This window comes from Microcaecilia unicolor, chromosome 9 (assembly GCF_901765095.1).
Source record: "Microcaecilia unicolor chromosome 9, aMicUni1.1, whole genome shotgun sequence".
Taxonomy (NCBI): Eukaryota; Metazoa; Chordata; class Amphibia; order Gymnophiona; family Siphonopidae; genus Microcaecilia; species Microcaecilia unicolor.
This window is the reverse complement of record NC_044039.1, coordinates 112,391,669-112,415,708: the sequence shown is the minus strand read 5'-3', so window position 1 is coordinate 112,415,708 and position 24,040 is coordinate 112,391,669. Positions and strand designations below refer to the sequence as shown.

At 42.5% G+C, this 24,040-nt stretch overlaps 1 protein-coding gene and 1 long non-coding RNA gene across 2 annotated transcripts in view; both read left to right on the top strand.

Annotated features, from left to right (window-relative positions):
* Nucleotides 1–24,040, top strand: part of NPAS3 (neuronal PAS domain protein 3) — a 1,265,871-nt gene that overhangs the window by 777,046 nt on the left and 464,785 nt on the right. The gene's annotated exons all lie outside the window — the stretch shown is intronic.
* On the top strand, nt 1,338–22,159 carry LOC115477668. Its single transcript, XR_003943359.1, has 4 exons — nt 1,338–1,462; nt 4,227–4,232; nt 10,819–10,823; nt 22,148–22,159. It is a non-coding gene; the product is annotated as an uncharacterized LOC115477668 (long non-coding RNA).

The window sequence follows — 24,040 nt, the reverse complement described above, 5'->3', positions numbered from 1 at the left end:
ACAACTAAGGGAGCACTAGAATTTCATAGTAAAAATAAAGCTGTTCTGTATGAAACTCAGCATGCTGCCACGATGCTCGCTGAGTGATAAAGGCTGGTTTCCACTATTTTACATATAGATGGTATTTTCTGGCAAGTAGGATAATTTGGAAGGTTTAGGTGTTGTGTAACACTTGGGATTTCACTCCCAGCATGACTGACTTGTTATTTCTTCCTTTTGAATAGATAAAATAAGTACCACAAGTAAAAGAGTTTTCAAGCCACCATATAATCCTCAACACTCACCACCACTTCATTTATGTATATGGAAAGTCAAATGCAGGAAAAAAGGAGAAGAAACCCCCAAGCAACAGTCACAACACAAAAATAAAAACAAAAAAAAAAGGGGTAGACCAAAGAAGTTCTGAACCAGTGGTTTATTAAACGCAGTCAAAAAAGGACTCGACGCAGTCTGTGTTTCGGCACACAATGCGACTGCCTCAGGTGTCAATTATAATAAGTCAGCCAGCAATGGTATAGCACTTAACACTGGAGCTGAATAATCCATTACAACAGCGTCGAAAGAATCAGCTAACAAGTGTGCCAGGCAGCAAAAGCTTGTCAATTCAGACAAGCATACTTGGTTTGGATTGTTCAGCTCCAGTGTATGTGCTTTACCATCGCTGGCTGAGTTATTATAATTGACTCCTGAGGCAGGTGCATTGGGCGCCGAAAGGCAGACTGTGTCGAGCCCTTTTTTGACTGCCACTGGTTTGGAACTTCATTGGTCTACCTCCTTCTTTTATTTTTATTTCCGGTGGCTCTCAGTTACATGTCAAAAGCAGCTGTCAATTATATACAGTGCTATGTTCTATACAAAGTTATTAAATAAACTGTAAATATATAGGTTAACCCGTTGGCTTAGTTTAAGTATCCTCGCTGGGCCCGGCTAGGATCAGATACACCATGGAGGTGATGTGCTCTACTCTGTAAAGGAAGAAAGGGGTAGGTGGCTGCTGCAAATTTGAAGTTGCAGAAGTGGCCAGAAGGAATAGCACTGAGGGATCATCTCAGGGGAGACTCCTTCCAGCCTCTTACCTGGTGAGGAGTCCCAGGACGTGCTGCCAGTGGTGGTGGATCTAAAGAGGATATGAAGTAAGAAAACTCCATTAAGGATATAACTAAAGTCAGGGTATCTAGATATCTCTTTATATGTAAAGGTTTAGGTATAGAGATGTATCTCTTTCTTGTAAGAACATAATATTGCTATACTGGGGCAGACTGAAGGTCCATCAAGCCCAGTATCTTGTTTCCAACAGTGGCCAATCCATGTCACAAGTGCATGGCAAGATCCCAGACCTGTAAAACAGATTTTATGCTGCATATCCTAGAAATAAGCAGTGGATTTTCCCAAGTCCATCTTAATCATGGCTTACGGACATTTCTTTTAGGGAACTATCCAAACCTTTTTTAAGCCCTGCTAAGTTGCTTGATTTTAATGATTATTTTTAGTTGTAACCCACTTTGACTCTGTTTGAAAAAGGTAGGCTATAAATGTTGGTTTGGGCTGGATTGGATTTTGCCACATTCTCTAGCAACAAATTCCAGAATTTAATTACACATTGAGTGAAGAAATATTTTCTCCAATCCTAGTATTTTTGGAAAGAGGAAACAAACAATTCACATGTACCCATTCCACTCCACTCATTCCTTTCCTAATAATTCCTAAAAATCTATTTGTTTTCTTAGCTGCTGCTGCTGCACACTGAGCAGAGGGTTTCAACATATCATCAATGATGACACTTAGATCCTTTTTCTGGGCAGCGATTTCTAATGTGGAACCTTGCATCATGTAGATATAGTTTGGTTCCTGTTTCCCATCACTTTGCATTTGCTCACATTAAACGTCATCATAGATATGTCTTTCTCTACATTTATATTTGATTGAGTCCGATTGCAAGCAGTACTGCCTCTGCTTTCCAGAATATGGTGAGATTAATACTCAGTTCTTCATGAGCTCCAAGAGGTTCCACTTTCCTTGAGCTCATGAAGAACTGAGTATTATCCTACCATATTCTGGTAAGCAAAGGCAATGCTGCTTGCTATGAGACTCAGTCAAGTCCTGCAGGCAGCTAATGGCAAAACCTGGATTGGACAACAGAAAGTTGCTGGACTCACTCTGTCTGTGCCAGGGTTAACTTCCATATTTTGCCGGACCTTTAAGATACCTCTAATGTAGCCAGAGAGACATACAGAGTAGAGTGGGTATTTGGGAACTGGGCTGAAACAATCTGCAGGAGGATCCTTGATTTCCTGGAACTAAAGCCAGCAGAAGGATTTGCAAAAATGAAAGAGGAGTTAGGCTGCCAGTGAGTTTCAACAGAAAGGAGAAAAGGTATTTGCCTACAGGAAAAAGCTCCTCTAGGAACAGAATTGAGCTACATCTTGCTTGAGAAACATCCAAAGGAAAAATCTCTATCACTAACCAAAGATAACCTGCACATATTTCACTCATCAGTGACTTGGAGACTAGAGTAGATTTGAGACCAGTCAGCCTAGGAAGGAATTAAGACCAGACCAAATAGGTCTCTGAAAGGAATTTTTCTAGCAAAGACCACACAGAGACAGCATGGTTGGGAAATTTCTCATCCCAAGTTAAAAATGTAAAACCACCGTTAGAGAGCTGAAGGAACTGCCTAGTGAACTAAAATTCCAAAATCTCACAATGGTCACCAAATCAATTGTGTACACACCCTGCAGGGTGGATTCTTTTCTGTTTTTGAACAGTTTAGCACTTTAGGCTTCCAGTTTTGTTTTTGTTTTTGCTTTCAGTAATTTGGCCTGGGACTTCAACTGCAGTCTTAGCACCTCAAGGCCAATATTCAGACCGATATTCAAAAGTATTTAACTGGCCAGGGATGGCACCTGGCCAGCTATCTGTCGATATTCAGCTGGAGATAACCTGCTATGTCCTGCTGAATATCCCAGTCAGCACTAGCCCAGTCAGTGGTTATGTCGCGTAACATAGGAGGTTATCACCAATTTTTAACAGCCAGATGGACCGTTTAAATAGCAGGTCTTTCTTTGGCCACTATAATTTAGCCAGCCATGCAATGAATATTGGCTTAACTTGCTATGTTTGCAGCGCCCCCCCCCCTAAAAACAAACAAACTGGAAAGTCAATGCTGGTGGCCAGATACAGCCCCGGCATTGAATTTCTGGTTTCACTGGTGACCAGAGGAGTTAGCCAGTATATCTCCCGCAGTCTCAATATCAGCCTCCTTGTGTTTGAAACTATTTTATGTTAATGTTGCTTTATTGTTTAACTTGATAGTTTATTTTCTTGTACATACTATTATGTGCTTCCTTGTACAGTGCAGTTAGCAAGTATGTGCTATAAAGTTGTTTGTTGTTGAACTCATGAATTCTGTGGAGCAAGGGAGGAGCTTATTGCAGGACTAGCAGAGTAATTGTCTCTTTTGATAAAGACTTCCAAACTTTTGCTGGCACAAGTCCCAGAGCCTTGACTCCAGGTCTTGGAGGGCTTAGCCCAAAAATCATCTCCAGAAGCCTGAGGGAGTAACAGCCCTGTCTCCTACAGGGCATATGCGGCCACATAGTAGATAGGGCAGGGTTCCAGTTATATGTATGTATGTACATGTGTATGTTTGTGTGTGTGTAAGCATGCACACGTGTATGTATGTATGTATATTTTCAGATGTTTTAGTTGCTGATTACTGTCTGTTGGCTATTATTTTTATACTAGAGGCCACCATCAGTAGTTACACCAAGGCCAATATTCAAAGCAAATCAGGTGGCCAGTGAATGTATACCTTGCCTATTGGCAGCAATATGGATAGTACTGGGTCAAAACTTTGTCTAAATGACCCAATACTATCCATATTTTAAAGAGCAGAGGGAGGGTGGAGTGAGGGTGGGGCACAAAAAATGATCTGGATAGTAAAATATGCAGCCAGTATCCAGAGAGCAACACCTTTCATTTATGCCTGCTCAATAATAGATCTAAACTAAATGGACAAAGGCAGCAGAGGTGACCGCAATGCTACACACTGAATATACATATTAATGTACCACCAATGTCAGTGTTTCAATTAATTTGGTTGTCCCTGCAGCTGAAAATTAGGCTCAGCAAAAACAGATGAGAGTCCAAAGTGGTTGGGTGAAGCAGCATCTTCCATTCATTCTCAGAGCAAAAACAGGTTGAGAGAGCACAATGAATTGATGGAGCTGCTTGTTTTAGTACATTGCAGTGTGAATTTCCCATCCCTTATCGTGCCGGCACTATTCTCCAGAACTGCAGGCTTGTGTCCCATTATGTTGCTTCCCCGCTCTCGGCACAGCCTTCCCCCCCCCCCCCCCCCCCCCTCCTACTGACTGTAATTTACTTTTTGGTCTTTGTCGCCTTGGGCTTGCCTTCTGACTAGTTTGTTGAATGATGTACTAATCCATTATATTTTCCAGACAAGTGTATCGACCAAGTATAAACAGACTGGAGGGCACAAACCTAAATGAAACGTAGACTTCCTGGAATCATTTCAAAAGCTCCTGCAGTGGTGGCAGTGCAAAATATCTTTTTCCCTCTCTAAGAGAATGAAAATACTCAATAAATAAACCCCCAAAAATGGAGAAATGGGGGGAGGGAGTCTGTTGCTTTAAAGATGTATGTGTATTGTTTATGTGTTTATAGGTAGACCTGAAAATCCATAATTAGTTTATTGAGCTGTCAGAGCATACATAATGCCAGTAGAGTAAGCAATCTTCATGTTTCCAATCCAAAGAAAAATAACGTAGAAAGGAAGGCTGTATAATATATCTGTTTAGATAGCTAGCCGGTGATGAGCATTTAGCCGATGTGTGCTTGGTTTAAAGTGACATTTAAAGAAATTGTGAGCTATCTAAAAAATGATGCCTTATATCCATGCACATGATAGAGGTAGTCACATTAAAGTCTGGAAGGGTAATACAGTACCTGAAGTGGACTTTAAGGGATAAACTAGGTGCTTACATTTCTCTGCCTTTTGCACATGTAAATGTTTAGAATACTAGCATATAGGGACGGACAGCTAGAAAATGTTCATTTTGAGGGGCATAATCGCAAGGGGCGCCCAGGTTTTCCTGAGGATGTCCTTGCAGGACATCCCAGCGAAGGGGCAGGGAAACCCGTATTATCGAAACAAGATGGGCGTCCATCTTTCGTTTCGATAATACAGTCGGGGACGCCCAAATCGCGAAATTTAGGTCGACTTTAGAGATGGCCCTCCCCGACTTTCGGCAATAATGAAAACCAAGGACGCCCATCTCAGAAACGACGAAATCCAAGCCATTTGGTCGTGGGAGGAGCCAGCATTCATAGTGCACTGGTCCCCCTCACATGCCAGGACACCAAATGGGCACCCTAGGGGGCACTGCAGTGGACTTCAGAAATTGCTCCCAGGTGCATAGCTCCCTTACCTTGTGTGCTGAGCCCTCCAACCCCACTCCCCACAACTGTACACCACTACCATAGCCCTAAGGGGTGAAGGGGGCCATCTACATGTGGGTACAGTAGGTTTCTGGTGGGTTTTGAAGGACTCATATTTACCACCACAAGTGTAACAAGTAGGGGGGTGGGCCTGGGTCCACCTGCCTGAAGTGCACTGCATCCACTAAAACTGTTCCAGGGACCTGCATACTGCTGTCATGGAGCTGGGTATGACATTTGAGGCTGGCATAGAGGCTGGCAAAAAATATTTTTAAAGGTTTTTTCTTGGGTGGGAGGGGGTTAGTGACCACTGGGGGAGTAAGGGGAGGTCATCCCCGATTCCCTCCGGTGGTCATCTGGTCAGTTCGGGCACCTTTTTGAGGCTTGGTCGTAACAAAAAATGGACCAGGTAAAGTCACCCAAGTGCTCGTCAGGGACGCCCTTCTTTTTTCCATTATTGGCCGAGAACACCCATGTGTTAAGCACGCCCCAATCCTGCCTTCGCTATGCTTTCAACACGCCCCCAGGAACTTTGGGTCGTCCCCACGACGGAAAGCAGTTGAGGACGCCCAAAATCGGCTTTCGATTATGCCGATTTGGGCGACCCTGGGAGAAGGACGCCCATCTCCCGATTTGTGTCAAAAGATGGGCACTCTTCTCTTTCTAAAATAAGCTTGTTTGTGTCATTTCCCGTGTCACTTATGTGAATTTTCCTTTTATTTCTTTTTCTTTGGCCTTTTGGTTATTTTGTCAGTATGTAATCATAGTGTGCACTGTTTGGAAAGAGGGTGCACTATTTTCCTAACTTTGCGCATGTACACTAGTTTGTTCATGCACAATGGTTCACACATGCATGGTGGTATCACTATTGGAAAATAATGCACATCGGGGCTCTTTTATAGAGCAGGGGTAAGCCCAACGCGGGCTTACTGCACACTCTTTTGAGACTACCGCTGGCCCAGCACGGCTGCCGGCAGTAGTCCCACCCCGAGCGTGCGCCATTTCCAGGGGGAAAAAAAGCCTGGAAACGGCTTGCACGGCGATAACCTGGTAGTAATCGGGCATTGCCGCTTGCTTCCTGGTTACTGCTGGGATAGTGCAGGAGCCCTTGTTTCCACCTTAGTGGGTGGCGGTAAGGTCTGCCTGCCACATGGCCATGCGGTAAAAGTTATCTCACTGCGTGGCCATTTTTGGGAGGGGAACTTTTACTTGCTGTGGGAAAAATGGCCCCCGCTGCTAGCAAAGGGCCTTTTTTTTTTCCACAGCTTAGTAAAAGGACCCCATTATTATCAACAAATGAAAAAACACAAAATGTCATGTTTTTTCTTACGTGCTTGTGTTTGGTTGGTAATGACATAAAGGACCAGATTCAGTACATGGTGCTCAAAATTTTTTTATAGCCAAGGTCACATGGCCTCACCAACCAATCACAGGAGCTTGTAAAATTAAAGACATCCATTCTATTTCTTTGTTCAACCCACTGGGTTCAACTGAACTAAGTTTAAAAATCCAGTTCTGTTCTTTATAGTAAAGAATCTGCTCAAGATTGCTGCCCTCCCACCCGCTTGCTATTGACTGCTATGGTATGACCCAATTGCATCCAGTGGGCCAGGTGGTTTAGCATCAAAATAACATCTTAGATGTAATATCCTTATGAAACGTCTGATAGCTACTCTAGTTTTAAAAGGATCATAATGATTGCTCGGAACAAATCCCAAGCCCAAGTTTAGAACATCATTCTGAGCATGGTTCAAACTGTGATGAGAAATATTAATCACTGCTAAACAGTCACTTTCTTTTGACATGTATTGTATCGTGCACCTCCCAGATCGTTGTTTGTCTGAAATTTGCCGTCTCGGTATTGACCCCTTCCTTGCTGGCCCTTGGGAAAAGGTGACTTTTGTCCTCTATTTTCCATTTGAGTTGTATCCTCTCCAGAACTACTTCAAAATCAGGTTTAAGAGGTGCAAATTTCTTCTCTTTATTTAGCCATGAATAAATCCTATCCTGCTGATAATCTCTTTCATCCCTTCGATAATTTTTCATTTTCATCTGATGCTATGTTCTGTTGCAATTTTGTCATCTCTTTAGTATATTCTTGCTCATCAGTTCTCTGTTTCAACAAGGATTCATATTCCGTCATAGTAACATAGTAATATAGTAGATGACGGCAGAAAAAGACCTGCACGGTCCATTCAGTCTGCCCAACAAGATAAACTCATATGTGCTACTTTTTGTGTATACCTTACCTTGATTTGTACCTGTCCTTTTCAGGGCACAGACCGTATAAGTCTGCCCAGCATTATCCCCGCCTCCCAACCACCAGCCCCGCCTCCCACCACCGGTTCTGGCACAGACCGTATAAGTCTGCCCAGCACGATCCCCACCTCCCAACCACCAGTCTCGCCTCCCACCACCGGCTCTGGCACAGACCGTATAAGTGTGCCCAGCACCATCCCCGCCTCCCGCCTCCGGCTCTGCCACCCAATCTCGGCTAAGCTCCTTAGGATCCATTCCTTCTGAACAGGATTCCTTTATGTTTATCCCAAGCATGTTTGAATTCTGTTACTGTTTTCGTTTCCATCACCTCCCGTGGGAGGGCATTCCAAGCATCCACTACTCTGTCCGTGAAAAAATACTTCCTGACATTTTTCTTGAGTCTGCCCCCTTCAATCTCATTTCATGTCCTCTCGTTCTACCGCCTTCGCATCTCCGGAAAAGGTTTGTTTGCAGATTAATACCGTTCAAATATTTGAACGTCTGTATCATATCACCCCTGTTTCTGCTTTCCTCCAGAGTATACATGTTCAGGTCAGCAAGTCTCTCCTCATACATCTTGTAACGCAAATCCCATACCATTCTCGTAGCTTTTCTTTGCACCGCTTCAATTCCGTTATTGTTTCCTTAATCTGATTCTCTACCACCACAGTGGTTTCAACAATCAGTAGCGTTAAATCTCTGCTACAACGATTCAGGATCACGATCCATTTATCAATAAATTCTTTATTTGACAAAAAAATCTTCTGTTCTTTAATTATATGCAACCCTATGGGGAATCATAGTTTTCTTTACATATTGTACCAGAGTGCTACCGTGGACTTCTGCTTTAGTGAGTCTCTTATATTGGTTAAATAATTCAGTCCAAGATCCTGTGTCGGAGGTGGTTATTTCATCTTCCAATAATGCTGATCTTTTATATACAGGTGCTTATTTTGTACCTGGGGCAATGGAGGATTATGTGACTTGCCCAGAGTCACAAGGAGCTACTGAGGGAATTGAACCTGGTTCTTCTTGCTCTTAGGCTGTCTCATTAACCATTAGGCTACTCCCCCACTCCACTTAGGTGTGCTACTGTCATGTATGCATACATATGTATACTTATGTGGCTGGATCACAGTATTCTATAAATTTAAGGTGCCCTTGTAATAAAAGGCGTTAAGCCCTAATATGAAAAACAGGCCTCCGCAAAACATGGTAAAGCGTTTTGTGGTATCTTGCCTATTTGCACACGCTAAATATGCATTAACTAACTGGTTAATACTGAGTTAACACAGGACCACTTAGTGCCTAATTTGTTTGCAAATCCTATGCGCTAATGGAAAAATTAGCAGAGGACCTGCAAACAAATAAAACCAAAAAAGGCCTAAATACTGCTGTGTTGAATATGGGTTTAGCACATGGGAAAGTCTCACATTAAGATGCTCTAAGCCTAGGTTCTAATGTCCTTTAGTAAAAGGGCCGTTAAGGGCCTTATTCTATAAAAGTTATGCTCCTAAAAGTTATGCTCCTAATTTATGAGCATAATTTACACTCCAAAATCTATTCTCTTAAATTATGAGCATCAGCTATTTACGAGCGTAAATTTAGGAGCATAAACTTTTTAGAATAAGGCCCTTAAATGGCACTTAAATTTAGGCTCCCTCTTATAGTATGAGGGGGAAATGTATGCTTACTTTAACATGATCTGTGTGTAGGCATTCCCAGGAGCATAGGTTAGGCAGAGTGATGTATGCATGTATTTTACAAAAGGTCCCAGGAAACAAAAAGACAAGATCCAATATGGTGAAAACAAAGAGCAGATCACACGAAGAAAGTCTGTAAATATCAGCTAGAAAATGTCACTTTGGTTGTACCCACAGAAAAGCAGTATATAAAATCCATGACCCCTTTCGTCGTGTGATCTGCTGTTTGCTTGCACCACTATATTTTACAAAATTCATGAGTAGATGCATTGAGTGCACCCACTCATTTATTCCTTTGAAGCAGGTGTCAGTTTGTTAACTAGTTCAAGTTCCCATTGCATAATTGTATTTATTTATTTATTTTGCACATTTATACCCCACGTTTTTCCCACAGTTTTGCAGGCTCAAAGTGGCTTACAATGCACTGAATGGCTATTGCCAGATCAGAGATGAGATGGTTACAATCAAAGTAGATAGAATAGAGGAAACAGGGAAAGTAGATAACAGGGAAAGGGTAAATGAGTCTAAAATGGTCCGTATTGACTTGCCTTTGGAAATTAGACGTCAAATAGGCTCCTTTAAGAACTTCTTGTATAGGCAACCCCTACAAAATCAAGCCTCTAATGGCTAGATTGTGGACCTAAGAGGGCAAATAGTAGAGGGGCCCTGGTACAGGACTGTCGTTGCTCTGCCCACACTAGGTACATTGAGGGGATAGGGGCAGTGGCGTTCCTAGCCTGGATGGCACCCGGGGCGGATCGCCGATGCGCCCCCCCCCCCCTCCCCGCCTGCGAAATGACACCTTCCCCCCCCCCCGGCGAAATGACACCCCCCCCCCCGGGTGCATTCCGCTGGGGGGGGGTGACGCGGCGCGCGCCTATGGGCTCCGACTTCGCTAACTTCACTCGTTCGCTGCAGCTCCCTCTGCCCCGGAACAGGAAGTAACCTGTTCCGGGGCAGAGGGAGCTGCAGCGAACAAGCGAAGTTAGTGAAGTCGGAGCCCACAGGCGCGCGCCGCGGCACCCCCCAGCGGCGTGCACCCAGGGTGGACTGCCCCTACCGCCCCCCCTTGGTACGCCACTGGAAAGGGGGCTGTAAACAAGAGTGGGGGGGGGGGGGGGAATCCCCATTTAGTTGCAGATGATGGCTTCTAGTACTAGGATCCCAACTGTCATAACTGAGCTGGAGGTTTAAAGGAGCAGGAAGAAACTTGTGGGTCAAAAGAAAACAAAAAAATACAAATAAAATTCCTGCTGCTCTCCCATTTTATTTCTCTCCTATCTGGCCCATCCTAATCTCTCTTTTCCACCCTGTCTATGAAAGCACCAGAAATGCTAAAATCTGTGAGTCATAAGCTGTTTAGGAGCCCTGTGTATATGGCTGTGGTAGCATTCAGTTACTGTACTTGTTTAATCTATTTCCCAAAGTAACACTGGAAATATTGATTTGTTTTAATTAAAATTATGACTCCACAAATTCATAACTCAGTCCCTTGACAAAATTCTTAAAGCAGGCCCCTCCTTTTTAGTAGATTTGTTTCATGTTGCTTTGCGAAGTGCAGCAGCTAAATATTCCAACTGCCAGTATGACTTCACATTAACAGTGAGGTCACCTAGTTAATCAACACAGTCCTCGGGGACCACCTGGCCAGTCAGGTTTTCAGGATATCCACAATGAATATGCATCAGAGGGATTTGCATACCAAGAAGTCTGTGCATATAAATCTCTCTCATCAGTGGCGTAGCTATGGGTGGGCCTCATTTACATGGTATGTGATACTTTATTTGTATACCGGAGTTTGATTTGTCCTTGCCTTTGTCAACAAGATGGGATGTGGCAGATAGAAGCTTGTGGGTCTGGTGCAAGCAGCAAGAATGAATTGCTGCAGGCGCCAAGGAGGCCTGTACAGTACACTGAGGGGGGATGGGGTTCAGAGACAGGAACGCAGATTCCAGGATGCCATGGAGGAGCAGGAGGCGATGTGGGGTAGGTGAAAAAAAAATTGGTGTTCTTCAAAAATATCTCCGGGAAGATATTTGTGGTGTGGTGGGGGGGGGGGGGGGGGGGGCGGCACTTGCGCGTGGAAGGGCCCCTCTGATTTACCTCTGGGCCTATTCGAAATACCGAGTCTGGCTACGCCTCTGTCTCTCATGCATATTCATTGTGGATATCCTGAAAACCTGACTGGCCAGGTGTAAAAGCTATAATCTGCTAGCAAGTATGTCGATCTACCGTTTCAGTCTCATTTTGGTGCCTTGGATCCATTAGAACGCATTTCCATGCCAGAAGTTGGACACCTACTTAGCACCTAACTTTGGACACCATTTATACAATCCAAGGGATAGATGTATGTGCTGTTTTGTAAACCTGCACATCTAAATGGAAAAAAGCACTGGGAGGTGACCTCCCCTTATCCTTCCTGTAGAATGCTGCCCAAAACAAGCACTTTCACAAAACCTATATGTACTACGGAGCAGATATAAATTCCAGCGTTGATCCTGGTGATCATGGATATGCCTCTTCTGAAATGGGGAATATGCATGTATTTTTGGTGCCACCTGAACCACGCGGAAACCATACTTCCTTGCAATACGCACAGATTGCAGATTTATATGTGTAAATCCCAGCTTTTTAGAATTGAATTTTCAATGTTAATTTATACCTGTCTAAGAGGCTCTTTTACTAAGCCACGTAAGCATCTACCCACGCCCAATGTGTGCCAAAAGGGAGTTACTGCCCGACTACCGCTTGGCTGTTGTGATAATTTAATTTTTGGTGAGTATCTGATGCGCACGTCCAAAAAAATATTTTTTATTTTTCGGTGTCTGTAACAGACGTGCACCAAAGCGGTAAGGTCTTGAACCCAAAATGGACATAGAAACATGATGGCAGATAAAGGCCATATGACCCATCCAGTCTGCCCATCCTCTGTAACCCCTAATTCTTCCTGTTCCTAAGCGATCCCACATGCTTATCCCATGCCTTTTTAAATTCTGGAACAGTCCTAGACTCCACCACCTCCACCGCGAGGTCATTCCATGCCTCCACCACCCTTTCTGTGAAATAATACTTCCTTAGGTTACTCCTAAGCCTATTCCCTCTTAACTTTGTCATATGCCCCCTCATTCCAGAGCTCTTCTTCACTTGAAAAAGGCTCTCTTCCTGTTTATAAATGCCCTTGAGATATTTAACCGTTTCTATCATGTCTCCTCTCTCCCTCCTCTCTTCCAGCATATACATGTTGAGGTTCATAAGCCTGTCCCTATAATTTTTGCATTCAAGACCGCTTACTAATTTCGTAGCCACCCTCTGGACGACTCCATCCTGCTTATATCTTTCCGTAGGTGCGGTCTCCAGAACTGCACGCAGTACTCCAAATGAGGCCTCACCAGAGACTTATACAACGGCACTATCACCTCCTTTTTCCTGCTGGTCATGCCTCTCTTTATGCACCCAAGCATCCTTCTGGCTTTTGCTGTCACTTTTTCTACCTGTAGCTTTAAGGTCGTCAGACACAATCACCCCCAAGTCCCATTCTTCTTTTGCACACTGAAGCACTACACCCCCTATACTGTACCGTTCCCTCGGAGTTTTGCAACCCAAGTGCATGACCCTGCATTTTTTGGGATGAAACCTTAGTTGCCAAATATCGGTCCATTCCTCTAGCTTCGCTAGGTCCTTCCTTATGTCATTCACACCCTCCAGGGTGTCCATCCTGTTGCAGAGTAGTATCATCCGCAAAGAGACAAACCTTACCAGACAGCCCTTCCGCAATATTGCTCACAAAGACGTTAAAAAGAGCCGGCCCTAGGACCGATCCCTGCGGTACTCCACTGACGACCTCCTTTTCTTCAGAGCAAGCTCCATTTACCACCACCCTCTGTCTCCTACCATCCAACCAATTTTTTACCCAATCAGTTACTCTAGGTCCCACACTGAGGGCACTCAATTTATTTATCAGTCGCATGTGCGGAACCGTGACAAAGGCTTTGCTGAAATCCAAGTATACCACGCGCACGCACCCCAAACCCACGCCTACACTACCACAAGCCATTTTTCAGCACGCCTTTGTAAAAGGACCCCTAAATGCTGGTATTTACATATATGAATCATGAATAGGGTTTCTAAAATACAAGCCTTACTCTGTGAAAAGTTTTGTCTTAGTTTGTAGAGCTAAAAAAAAAAAATACTTATTTTAATTGTTCTCTTAGATTTCTGGCAAATACCACTGTGAATTAGCAATAAATGAAGAAATCTCTGCATTGTTTAAATTAATCATCACAAATTGTTCTATTGATAAGAGAACTTATACTTGTCCTAGCCATGTATATTTGATTTCAGGCTTTTTAATTGAAAAATGTTAAATAAGCAAAATTGAAATACACAGACAGGATATATTGTATTTCATAAAAAAAAACCAGAACAGTAGTTTTTCAGTGTATTTCTCTTTTGTGGTTAGTAAGCAGTTCATGCGCATTCTAATGCAAATAGTATTTGTTTTCTGCATTAGAGGCCCAGGCTTTCCACAGACATTCCAAACAGATTTTTCTAAATCTTTGTGTGCAAACGCCTGACCCGGAGCATGATGTGGGGAGAGGCAGACAAGGTCCTCTTTATGTAATGCTATCGTTTGCATAAAGCTTTGCAACGTTCATAAATTCCAGGCACCATAAATATTGATGCACCATGCCTAGCTTCCCACATTCCCTCATTGTAGTTTTGTCTAAATAATAAAAAGGGAAGAGAAACCGCATGCCCTGTTCAAAGGAGAGCTTCGTTACAGCCTCGGCTTTCTGAAATGCTTCTTGTTTTGAAGAAGTCGTGAAATCCCCAAGTATATTTCTCTGCTTTTATACTCAGGATGTGCAATAAACCTAACTGCAAAATGTGCCCACATGGTAGGTGTCTCACCATACTTTTCTGTCTGATGCTTCTGTGTCTTGGTTTTCTTTTGTTAACAAAGACTGATTTTGAAATGGTTCATACTTTCATTTCAGACCTTTTGTTTGCAGCTGTGACCTACCAGACCCCGCCTTCCTATAAGTGCACAGTAAAAAAAAGATCCTTTATTTAAAACCTAGGGGCCCTTTTACTCGTGCGGGAAAGTCTGGGTTTAGCACCTTCTAAGGTGGGACTTTCCCATGCGCTAAGCCCAGATATAATGCAGCATTTTGTAGGGCTTTTTCTAATTAATGCAAAAAATTTAATCTGGGGGTTTTTACCGCCTCCTATTTGGGAGGCACTAAGGAGGAGATTCTGTATATGGCACCTAAAAAATCGGCTCTGAAATCAGTGCCGATTATAAAATACAGTTAGTTGATGTTTCAGCGCCAAAATCTGCTCGCATTCATTTACACCAACTAAAACTTGACACAAATCCCGGCGCGTGGATTTAGGCGCGCTGGGCCATATTCTGTAACTAGGCACCTAAATTTCAGAACACCCATGAAGCACCCATTTCCCCGCCCATAACCGTGTGCCTTTTTGCCTGCGTGCATTACAGAATGCGCTTAGTGAGTTGTGTGCCTAAATTCTAATCACTGCCAATTAGTGCTAATTATTGCTTGTTAAGTTCTGATATCAGTGCTTATTAGCTTTTAAGCCAATTAAGTTTTGTGCGGTGTTATAGAATCCGCGCCAATTTCGGTGCTTAAATCAAAGCGCACTATATGGAATCCGGGGTAAGTGCTCCCGCATTAACCCTGCATTATCTAGGAATCCTGTTCAGAAGGAATGGATCCTCAGAAGCTTAGCCGAGATTGGGTGGCAGAGCCGGTGGGGGAGGCGGGGCTAGTGCTGGGCAGACTTCTACGGTCTGTGCCCGGAAAATGGCAGATACAAATCAAGGTCAGGTATACACAAAAGTAGCACATATGAGTTGTCTTGTTGGGCAGACTGGATGCACCATGTAGGTCTTTCTCTGCCGTCATCTACTATGTTACAGGGCCTATGTTACTATGTAGTTGGCACGCACTAATCATAATGTGCTAGCTGAAGAATGCAGGTGCACCCATGACACTCCCCTTCCTAAAAGTGTTTTTAAAAAATAGATAACGTTCGAGCTACCATATCACAAAACGCTTTAGCTAAGTGCATGTTAAGGGCTTAAGGTCCTTTAGTAAAAGATCTCCCTAGTCCCTTAATAGCAGTACCATGTTAGGGTGGTATCCTTATTCTGCTATTTTAGTTGAGTACGAATTTCCATATTTTGTGTTCCTGCATGAGGCATGTAAGCATGATGATATAACAGGCCCCTTGTCCTGCATGTACCAGTAGGCCTCCCTTGTCCCTGGGCCATATAAATTGCAACCTTTTTAATCAAAATGTTTAATCTTTTCAGTTTATTCATTTACCAGACCATTTCAGGTCCCCAACGAGTCAGGTAGTAAGTTGATCACCCTGCATATTGTACAGCTTCTCAGCCTCATCGAGAATTCAAGAAGTAATTGCCCTTAGTGCATGGTTCAGGCTTATATTTTACTCCTGGGGAAATTCTGTTCAAAAAGCTTGCAAAATATGTAGATTTTGTTTGACCACACACTTCTACAGTAATAATTAAAGATATAATAAAAAGTTATTACTTAAAGATGCAGAATTTTAAAAAAGATTGCCGTAAGTGCAGGCTCCTCCCATTCCCCAAGCTCCACTAATCGATCACTTTCCCCATAACACAGACATACACACACGGTTTTCCTTTTCCCTCATTTAAACATATTCTCCCTAGCTTTCACTCTGTCTATCCCAGGTTGCTCTCTGCTCCCCAGTCTCTTCCTAGCAGTACAGGAACATAAAAATTGTCATACCAAGGGTCCATGTAGCCTAGTATTCTGTTTCCAGCAGAGGCCAGTCTAGTATCTGGAAGAGTCCCAAAAAATAGGATCTCCATGGTATGAGCATATCTTGAGTATTGTGTGCAATTCTGGACACTATATCTGAAAAAAAAGGTTAAGCAAAATTAGAAAAAATACAGATGGGATGGAATGACTCTTGAAGGCTGAAGAAGTTGCCCTGCTAGCCTTTCAGTCTCTGCGAGAAGGCAAACGAGTCCATATTGTCTCGGACAATTTGACAGCAGTGGCTTAATCAAATAGGCAAAGAGACACTCTCAGTCCTCCACTAGCAACAGAATCTTGTCATCTTTCAATGGGCGGAATTATAGAGCTATCTCTGTTCTTCCTTTCTTGGCAAAAGTTATTGAGAAAGTAGTATTAAACTAATCGATAGACTTTGTGGAAAAAAGACATTTATTGGATGACCATCAATATGGTTTTTGAAAACAACATAGTGTGGAATTTTTGTTGCTATTGATGATTGATAAGTATTGGGATGGATCAGAATCTTTGTTTTTCTATTGTTACACTAGATATTGCATCTGCATTTGACATGATTGACCATTCTCTCTTGATAAATATGTTGTTTGAATTTGGTGTTCAAGGAAATGTGCTTTCATGGTTTGAATTCATTTACAGGACCATTCTTTTCATGTTTGAATACAGGATTCAATACTGTAACATCGAAAGATGGCCTTTTAAGCAAAGGCTTAACAGTAGCATGTTTCAAAGATTCTGACATCAACCTATCCTGCAGTGATTTATTAACAATTTTCATTAAAGGAGATGTAATCAAATCCAGTATCAACTGAAATAATGCAGAAGAACTTGGGTCCAACTGAGCTCTCATAGGAGATAAACCCTTCAAAACTGTTGCTACAGCATTTTCATCTACCAAATGAAAATCACTCCATAAGTTTTCAGGTGCCACTTCAGCAACAGTTAAACAATTTGAATGAACATTCACAACTTGAGATTCTTCAGTGTGAAGCTTCTTATACAACCAGCATAAACCCGAGGATCCAAATTTTGAGAAGAACCATAATCCACACCATTAACCAGAAAATTAACAGTCTGAAAAAGCTCCCTTGGTCTATTCAATGATAATTTGATTTTATCCTTAAAATACATATTTCTCCTATATTCATAAAACCCTTTATATTCAAAAAGCTTAATCATATAAGACTCATAATTGTCCATCTTTAGTCTCGTTCTGATAGTCTCAACTCTCTCATAACTTGTTTAAATGCCGGCATATGCCATCTACATATTTCAACTGAACTCCTAACCCTAGCTAGTTTTTTCTGGAGCAACAACATCTAAAGATTCACTAAATGCTCAATCATCTTTCCTTGATTCATATCATCCAAAATTATCTTCTTAGCTAAACAAGCTTTTAGATCATCAAATTCAAATTTAGGCCTGACAGAAAGTAATGTAGAGTCCTTCAAACTCTTACAAGAATCATCATTCAGAAAAAAAAAATCAAACATAATTAATGAGTGATCTGACCAGCCTAAAATCTTGCACAGTTGGCGAAGCAACTAAGGAATGAAATAATTTCTGTGACACAAAACTAAATCTAACATATAATCTGCCTGATGTGTTGGACTCTGCACAACCTGTATAAAGAAAAAATGTTCTAAAACCATAAATCTGTTGTTATAAAATATGACTAGGTATGTGACCTGAAACATTAAAATCACCTAAAATGCACAACTTCTCAAAATCTATTGACAAAGAAGATAGGAATTCTACAAATGGTGGACAGTCAGCCACTAACTTTCCAGGGGGACAGTAAAACAAGCAGAAATCAATAAACTTGCTCTCAAGAATCAAAATCTCAGCAAACTCTAGATTCAGCAAAGATTACTTTAAAAGATATAGACTTCCTGTAAAAAAAAAACTACCATTCCACCACCCCTCTGATAGGATCTACAAGCCAATTCCCAGCTATATTCATTAAGACAGCATTCCCTTACTACCACCAAATCTGATTTCAAAAGCCAAAATTCAGTAATACAAAATACATCAAACTTATGTGGCACAATTAAATCATAAATTAACATAATTTTACTGCGTACAGTCCGGGCATTCAAAAGCCCAACTTTAATCTGATGACCTGTATGCAAACTTACATCCAAGGCCTTCAATGCTGGTGATACCTGGGGAATGTCCTTGTTTAAAGGAGAGGGAACCATAATGGCCCCTCCCCATAACTACTTCAATAGGCATAAATAAACACATGGTAATTTGTCACAGTCCTCAAAGATCACAATACTAAATAAAAACAGCTCTAAAATGTATAACCAAACTCAAAAACAGTCAGGAACTGAATCAACATACCAAGGCAAATGTCCAAAGGTACATCCAAAGGCACATAATATCTGATTTTATCAATAAAACAGCATTTCTCCATAGGGGGCTCAAGAGAGTGGCAGCAATTCACTTTGGCTGCCGCTGACCCAGGAGACTGCGCTCTGCTGCATTCTGTGTCCTGTCCACTTCTGCTGTAACTTCCTGCTTCCACAAGGGTGGGATGCAGGAGGGAGTAGGCTCTGTAGTCAGCAGTAGATAGCCTATTCGAATTGCTGACACTGCCCTGAGCCCTCTTTGGAGAAACATACATTTAAGGTGCGAGTTCAGAGAAAGGGAGGCATACTGAACCACTGGGCCTGCCACACAGTGCCCTGCAATTGGTAAGTCCGGCCCTGCAGAGGTGGAAAAGTAGTGGCCAAATTCGTAAAGAAATTCAGCCAGTGACGTTGTTCTCTCTAAAGCTGCAAAAGAATTCAACAGCCTATGGGGTCCTTTTACTAAGGTGCGCCGAAAAATGGCCTACACTGGTGTAGACATGTGTATTGGATGCTCGCAGGTCCATTTTTCAGCGCACCTGCAAAAAAGGTCTTTTGGGGGGGGGGCGAAAATGAACATGCGGCAAAATAAAAATTGGCGTGCTTCCATTTTGGGCCTGACACTTTACCACCACCCATTGACCTAGCGGTAAGGTCTCGCCTGTTAACTGGGTGGTAATGGTCTACGTGTGTACAATGCTGATTACCACCTGGTTAGCACTGCGTGCCGGAAAATTTCTGGCGCACTTAGCGGATGCGCATAAAAAATGAAATTACTGCCCGGGCCATGCGGTAGCCAGGTAGTAGTTCAAAACTGATGCGCGCATAGGCGCCTACGTGGCTTAGTAAAAGGGCTCCTATATTTGGGTCACTTTAAGGTATATTCAGCTGTGTTCCTTAGATATTTAGTGCTGCAAATAATATTTTGCGTATATGAATATTTTGTAGAGTAGGCATCATAACTAACCAACAAGAAAGATTCTTCATTTTATTTTAGTTTTTGGTTATCTATTTTTATAATGTGGAGCAGATGTTAGCTCATTTCTGATTGAATGTTAGGAATATGCTAACATCTGGTAAACACACAGAGGGCTTTATTCAAAAGAATGTTTTCCCATTCTCTGTTTCTAATCTTAGTAGTAAAAACCTGACATTTGCAGTACTGTCTGGCAATGAGCAGAAGGAATTTTTTTTTTGTACTTTTGCAGAAATGTGATATTATGGGCCTTTTCCATTTTGTGAGAGCAGTCACAATGTGGTGAATGTTTTTGCAGAAAATTGAAAACCTGTTGGAAGGCAATCTTCATCAAGTGTCTAGCAGCAAGACACAGAAAATATTTTTGTGCTAGCCTAACTCTAGCAAATTTTGACAGATGAACTACATGGTTAGTTTCGCTTTCAAAATTTGTTAAAAGCTTAGGCAGAGAAGCAGTGGCGTATTTATACTAGGTGCGTGTGTTACCCCCTGTCAGACCCGGCTCTCTGCTCCCCCCCCCCCCCCCGGTACCTTAAAATCAGCTGTGCTGCAGTCTTCACCTGGGCAGTGGCAGCGCACTCATAGGCTGCCTGCACCAGGACTTCCTCTCTGAATCACACCGCCCTTCTGGTGCAACTAAGGGCGGGACGGTTCAGAGAAGAAGTCCTGGTGCATGCCGCGGGCAGCCTCTGAGTGCCGCTGCTGCTGCCCATGTGCAGACTGCAGCAGAAATGATTTTTAAGATACCAGGGGAGGGAGCTTGGGGGAGATGCACCTCCTGTAAAAAAAAAAAAAATCCTGGCTACGATACTGCACAGAAGCACATATGTACATTAGGGTAATTGTATAATGGGTGCTCAAAGTTAGGCACCTTCGATCAAGGTGCTAAGCTAATATTCTATAGCAGCAAATTTGTGCACCTAATCTGTTATAGAGTACTATGAAAGTCAGAAATTAAGCATCACCACTCACACCAGGGGTAAATGTGAGCACCTAAATACGGCAGTTAGCTGCCTAACCGACAATATTCAATAAAGTGTGCACTTAAATAGTCAAAACACCCATGACACACATGCTCCTCCCATGTGAATGCCCCCTTTGCAGTTACTTGCTAGAACACTTAGATGCAAGGTTATAGAACAGTGCATATGCTTCCGAAAGTGTGCACTTTTTGGAAAGAGTGCATATTATTCACAAATGTACACTTTTTGCAGAGTGCATGTTATTCACGAGTGTGCACTTTTTGCAAAGAGTGCATATTATTCACGAGTATGCACTATTTGCAAAGAGGGTGCACTCTTTCCCAACAGTACACGCATGAAATAATTTTGTATGTGCATGTAGTGTGCACTCTTTGGAGGAAATTCTATAAATGGTGCTCAAAATTCAGTGCCAGAAAAAAAATTGGCACTAAGCGCAAGGCCTTTTATAGAATCACACTTAGCACCAGTTCCCACACCTCACTTTAGGTGCCAGTCTTATGCCTGCTGAAACCTGGTGTAAATGCTGGCACCCAAGTTAGGTGTGCTGAGGCCATATTTATTTATTTTGACATTTATACCCAACATTATCCCGAACATACTCGAGTTCAATGTGGCTTACAATAAATAAAACAGCAGACAAGGTTTACAGTACCATAAACAAAAATATCAAGTAAGAGCAGAGTAGCAGAAATAAGAACTAAATAATAAACCACTGATAGTCAGTTCAATCTAACACACTCCATCAATGGGTTTAAACTTCTCACAGAGGAAAGTTTTCAATCTTTTGCGAAATACCAAGTAATCAGGCTGACTCTTGATTGCCATTGGCAGTGAGTTCTACCACTTAGCACCCTGGCATCTAAAGTCTGCGGACTGAACCGACTTACAGCACACTCTCTTACAATCTGGAAGATGAAGTCTAAGGTAGTCCCTAGAACCAGAGGTTATGTTGCATAGGGGAATAGTTATTAAGGGCTGCATGTAATCCGGTGTCATGCCATATAATATTGGAAAGACAAAAACACATAACTTAAAAATAATCCTGGCTTTAATGGGCAGCCAGTGCAGCTTGCATAATAAGGAGTGGCTCATCAAAACGTGATACCTTGAGGACAAGCCTAGCTGCTGTATTTTGGGCCATTTGCAGTCATTTTAGAACACCGTCCTTACAACCAGCATAGATGTATAACAATGCGTGCAACCCCCTGACCCTCCCGGGCCACACCCCCTTTTGGATTGCACACTATGGGAGTTAGGTGCCCAGGATTATAGAATAACGAGCAACCAGGTGCACACATAAATTCTAATTGATGGCAATTAACATCAGTAATCGATTTAGTGCTCAATTATTGCCATGAATAGGCTCATTAACCAAGTAAGATACACGTGTATCTCAGGATCGCACCCAAACTTTGGCGAGCAAATTTGGGCAACCTTTATAGAATCCAGGGGATAGTGTTCTGTAAGTTACACATATAAGTGTGTGCCCCGTCCACGTTTCTTCTAGACTCCACCCATGTGAATGCCCATCTGTAAACTATGCATTAATGAAGATATGTGTGCACTTAAAGGTAATGCATAGACATTTTCTGGCTGATATTCAGCCGCCTATGCACAGTGGGTGGTTTTTTTTTTTTTTGTCTGCTGCCGGTGCTAAAACTAGATATTTAGTTCCGGGCTCTGTGCAGGCTTTGGCATTGAATATCCTGTTTTTTTAAAAGCCGGCTAGCGCATGACCGGTTAAGTTGATATTCAGACTAAACCGGACATGGGTTAGCAGATAAAGATAGGACAGATATTTATATAGTCTTCTTTATCCACTAACCTTGGCCATTGGGTTTGAATAGCGACACCTAACCTGCCTCCTGCTTCCGCCCCCCCCCCCCCCCCCAGAATGCCCCTGACATGGCCGGCTTGCGGTTCGGCGCTAACTGATCTTTTCAGCAAAAATAACCAGTTAAGTGCCACTGAAAATGACTGGTTAGCCGCTGACAATCGAGTTAATCAATCAGCGGCCGTTCCCAGACGGTTAACTCACTCTGAATATTGGCTGGATTATTTTTATTTACATACATGTGCTCATGACTAGAATATTTGCCCTTATATGTACACTAGTGTCTCCTTAGAGAAATACCTCCTATGTGTCTGACACTAGATTGATGCAACCTCAAATATTTATACTGGTCTTACAACCTTGTCCAGACAGATTGACGTTAACTACTTGTTTTTGTAGGTCCTCTGAAATGTATTTTGATTCTGGAATAATGATGTCCATTAAATGTTATGCTGAAGACCAAACCCAAAAATCAGATGTGCAGATTTGCTCTGTGAGATGGTTTGTTGCTACACAATTACTGATATTTAAGCACTTGATTCAAATAAGCCAATTAACCATGCCATGGAAATTAGGGTTTCACTTACTACTTAGTATTTCACTCACCAATTCGGAATTAGTGTTATTGTTCCCATTTCGTAAATTATTTTGTCGCAAAAAAAACAAAGAGTTTTTCCATTTATACCCTTTTACTTCATAAGAAGGGATTGATTTCAATAAAACATAGTAACATAGAAGATGACTGCAGAAAAAACCTGCACGGTCCATCCAGTCTGCCCAACAAGATAACTCATATATGCTACTTTTTATGTATACCCTACTTTGATTTGTACCTGTGCTCTTCAGCGCACAGACCATATAAGTCTGCCCAGCACTATCCCTGCCTCCCACCACCGGCTCTGGCACAGACCATATAAGTCTGCCCAGCACTATCCCTGCCTCCCAACCACCAGTCCCGTCTCCCACCACCGGCTCTGGCACAGACCATATAAGTCTGCCCAGCACTATCCCTGCCTCCCAACCACCAGCCCTGCCTCCCACCACCGGCTCTGCCACCCAATCTCGACTAAGCTCCTGAGGATCCATTCCTTGTGCACAGGATTCCTTTATGCTTATCCCACGCATAAGAGGATAATGGTAAGATCTTGTAACTCTCATTATTATTTGGGGTTCATAAACCTTTTCTCATAACTGTATGAGGGTGAAAATTGCCTGTGAAATACGATTATATTCTTGCTGCTCAAAAAGTGGAGATTTCTGGAGACAGGGTGAAGTTTGAGAAGTGTGGAGTCCAATTCTCTACCTGTATATAAGGAAAGGGAAATGGGACTTGATATACCACCTTTCTGTGGCATTTTGCAACTACATTCAAAGCGGTTTACATATATACAGGTATTTATTTTGTACCTGGGGCAATGGAGGGTTAAGTGACTTGCCCAGAGTCACAAGGCGCTGCAGTGGGAATTGAACCCAGTTCCCCAGGATCAAAATCTGCTGCACTAACCAGTAGGCTACTCCTCCACCTAGAGGGCACCTGATAGGAGCATATCATATAAACGGAAGCAGATACCTGTTTTCTTTAAAGAATACTAGCATAACGTGTTACATACACACATAAAATTTAGGTGTGACCATTTATGT